At 38.3% G+C, this 4,171-nt stretch overlaps 1 pseudogene; it reads left to right on the top strand.

The window, feature by feature from the left end:
* Positions 1–3,425: 3,425 nt before the first annotated feature.
* LOC111744544 lies at positions 3,426–3,607 on the top strand (annotated as a pseudogene).
* The last annotated feature ends 564 nt before the right edge of the window (positions 3,608–4,171 follow it).

The following is a 4,171-nucleotide window of genomic DNA, read 5'->3' as shown; positions in this document are numbered from 1 at the left end:
TATTATACTAAGTTAAATAATTCAGATAAAGATAAGTACTATATAATTTCACTTATACGTAGAATCTGAAAAACAACAAATGAACAAACAGAACAGAAGCAAAGTCATAGGTACAGAGGACTGACAATTGTCAGACAGAGGGTGTCAGAGGGCTGGGTGAAAAAGGAGAAGGGATTAAGAAGTACATATTGACAGTTACAACATAATCACTGGGATGTAAAGTACAGCATAGAGAATATAGTCAATAATATTGTAATAACTATGTATGGTATCAGATGGGCACTAGACTTAATGGGGATCACTTCATACATTATATAAATAACTAACCACTATGCTGTATACCTGAAACTAATATAATATTGAATGCCAACTGTAATTGAAAAATAAAAATAATTACAAAAAACAATAATTACAAAAAATAATTACAAAAAAAGTTTCCTGAACATCATGTTAAACTCTTTTCAAACTCTTTATGGCTTCCTCTTTGAACTCAGAATAAGATTCAATTTCTCATCTACCTACAAGTTCCCACAATACCTGACTTCTGCCTTCTTTCCCTTTAGTCCTAGGTCATACTGGCGCATACTTCTGTTTTCACTCAATCCAAGGTCTCTTGGTCTCAGAATCTTCACACATGCTTTTCTCCCACCTGGAAGGCTATCTTCCCTAAACATTCCCATGGATGGCTCCTGCTCAGCTTTCACGTCTCATCTTAAACACCTCCTAGAGAGCCCTTCCCTAATCACACATTGCCTCTTGTTCTTTTCCTTCACTCCCTCAACTCAATTTGTAGTTACATATGCACGTGTCCTTTTTTGTTGTTTGTATGTGTCTTTGGAGGACAATGACAAGGTCATTTTGGCTCACCTGTGCACCTCCAGCCTTCATGTTATTAAATGATAGTGATTATTGCAAAGTAATGTGTTAAGTGATAAGATGGAGGTGTGTTAGCAATTGTACAGTAGGTAAATATGCACTAACTGGACTTTTAAGAAAATGGAGAGAATATTGCAAAGTAATGTGTTAAGTGATAAGATGGAGGTGTGTTAGCAATTGTACAGTAGGTAAATATGCACTAACTGGACTTTTAAGAAATGGAGAGAATATAGAATTGGGGATAATTAAGGAAAAAGGCCAATTGAGATTCTAAAGGACCAGTTTTTGCTACTTTGCCACATGGTGGCCTGCCTTACCAACCCCCCACTTTCATACTTCTCTACCTGGTGCCTGTAAAGCTTCATCTCTCCTATCATAGCTCAAATGTATACACTTCTGAAACCTTTCTCACCCTGAAATGACTCATTTTCATGTTCATGTATAGTTTTTGCTTATACTATTAGTAGAGCATAGAGTATGTTTCACTCTTGCTAGTCATATAGGTGCTTGTTACCTTTTTAGTTCACAACTGCTCCGATAGAGAGACCTTGTTGTCTGTGTTTTTATTTGATACAATTCCTGGCACATAAGAGTTTCTGATAAATGAGCACTTGAGTGACTCTGAATCCAGAATTTCAGCAAATGCATGTGTGCCCTTCCAGAAAAGCCAGACGATGCTGCAGATAACTACAGGGCCTTTGAAAAAATAAAGTATCTGGCAAGTGGAAATCCAGACTAAGAATATAGAATTGGGGATAATTAAGGAAAAAGGCCAATTGAGATTCTAGAATATTTTTTAAAATAATAGTAATACTTCCAGTATCATATTGTAACTCACATTGACTTGCCTAAAAGGACTTTCTGAATGGAAGTCCTACAACTTATCTAACAAATGGGTAAGAATCAAGTGTGTTGAGAGCAATGATGTAGAAACTGCTTGAATCCTTGAACAGACAGGGAAAACATCTTTGTAATCTTGTCAATGTGAATAATTAACCTGGAAACCCTTATGTTTTAGAGAATGAAAAGATAAATATGATCAGCTCAGATTCAAATATCAGGAATTTGTGGGAACCAAGGTTAGCTTAGTAAGTGAAGGGGACTGTAGGTAATATGGACACTTTCTTTAAAAATAAGACAAGAAAGAAGTTTCTGGAGTTCCTCTGACCTTCTTGACTTTCTTCTGGTTCTGCTTAAGGCTTTCTACACCCTCCCCCGCTTCATGTAACTGTCACTGCCTTCTCTTAATTCCCTTGACAAACATTCACTAGAAAAACTTACCAACCATGTCCCACTCCTTGACCTATGCACTCTGAGGGGTCACTAGGAGCTCCCTGAACAACTAACTAGAAGACAAACTATCATGAGAGTCTTCTTCCTTCTCATCTGAGGCCTCAGGAGGGAATAGAGTTTAACTCCATTTTTTTGGCACAGGTCTAATGCACACAGTAAGTGGGAAAAGAGCATATAAATCCTAATGTACCTTTGGAAATAATGTTTGGGACAAATGTCCTGTGAACATAAAATGCTTATAAGATTCTAGCCACAGAATTACAACAATCATCTATTGCAATGGTGATATATAGTTCTACATTCCTTAAATATTTACTTTGTGTTTACTCTGTTCCAAGCCCTGTGCTATGGGAGATAACAAGCTATATGACATAATTTCCATCCACGGTATTTGTGACCAAGCTAGTTGTGAAAAGAACTGACAGAATGGGTGTATAATCTCCAAAATTACCATGGAGTAATCAATATAACTTAAAGTGGTAGAAGCATATTTAGAATTTTCAGAGACCTTTGCTATCCCTACTTTATCTTCCCCAAAATCTAGTAAAATAAGCACACTTGGCACTGTGGCAACCATTGACAGAAATGTAGACTCTGGCAAGTGAGAAAAACAGGCCTGAAACCCAGATGCTGCACTGCACTGTAAAGTCCAGAACGTTTTTCTGGAAGGTGTCACAGTTTTATGTTACATAGTCCTCGTGCTACATGCCAGTGTTGCTACACATTCCCACTATTACATAATCATGGAAAACTCTCACCTGGGCTAAAATCAAGGTGTCACAGGGCTGGATTCCCTTCTGAAGGCCCTAGAGGAGAATCTGGTTACTCGCTTTTTCCAGCTTCTGGAGGCTGCCCACATTCTTTGGCTCATGGTCCTTCCTTGCATCACTCTGACCTGTGCTTCCGTCGTCACATCACCTTATGTCCTGTCTCTGGTTTTTCCTTATAAGGACTCTTGTAATTTCATTAGGCCCACCCAGATAATCCAAGATGCTCTCTTGCTCAAAATGTTTAACATAATTACATCTGTAAAGTCCCTTTGCCATAAAAGATAACATTCACAGGTTCCAGGGATTAGGACATGGACTTCTTTTAAGGGAGAGGGCCTGTCTACCATAGTCTAGACTGTTACTACAGTCTAGAAGAAATAATAGAAAAAGTCTTGCTTCTGCCTTCCTGGTAGGCCCCACATGGCACCTGCCCATTCAGTTGACTGTGAGGGTTGGGGCAGCCTGAGCTGTTGGTCCTGTGGTGAGATGCTTCACAGCCTCATTAAAAATGTTTGAGTCCCCATTAAACCCTGCTACATCCAGGCTTACAGGGACATCTAGGTAGAATGGGGTTGATGGGCTTCATTATTTACAAAATCAGGAGTGCTGATAGAAGAAGTAAAGCTTTGAAAACTTTGAGTCCTATACCTGCTCATGGTCATCATTAACCAACTTTATCTGGAATGCTCATCAGATGAACTATCAGTCTAGCTGTAATTTCAGCAAACTCTGTTAAACGGAATTGTGGAACATTGCTGTATACTTGTAGAAGTGCTGTTTCCTTTGTGGCATGACACACAGTGGTGGTAAGACACACCACTGCTTGCACTCACATTACTTTCACAGCTCCCGTGTGTGCCCATCGTACCCAGTAGGTCTTTGTACCATAGTACATACTGTCCCTCTTGCTGAGCCATTCCAGTCTTAGGAATCCCAAAGAACTGTAGAATAAATATTTCGGTTATCATAGGAATTGGGGATCAGGTCTAGGTATTCAAACATCTGATGTTCAATATGTATTTGTTAAACAGGAAAAGAAAAAAGAAAAAAAGAAAAAGCCTTAATGGACTTAGGTTGGAAAGTTTTCTTTTTAATTTAACACACACAACATTAATTGGGCTTCATCTAAATTAAAACTTTTTGCTCTTTAATTAAAAAAATGAAATAAAATGAATGGGCAAGCCTCAGACTGGAAGAAACTATTTGCAAAACATATGTCCAACAAAAGACTG

Source organism: Pteropus vampyrus, unplaced genomic scaffold (genome assembly GCF_000151845.1).
Source record: "Pteropus vampyrus isolate Shadow unplaced genomic scaffold, Pvam_2.0 Scaffold137, whole genome shotgun sequence".
In the NCBI taxonomy this organism is placed as follows: domain Eukaryota; kingdom Metazoa; phylum Chordata; class Mammalia; order Chiroptera; family Pteropodidae; genus Pteropus; species Pteropus vampyrus.
This window is presented reverse-complemented; position numbering and strand designations above follow the sequence as displayed.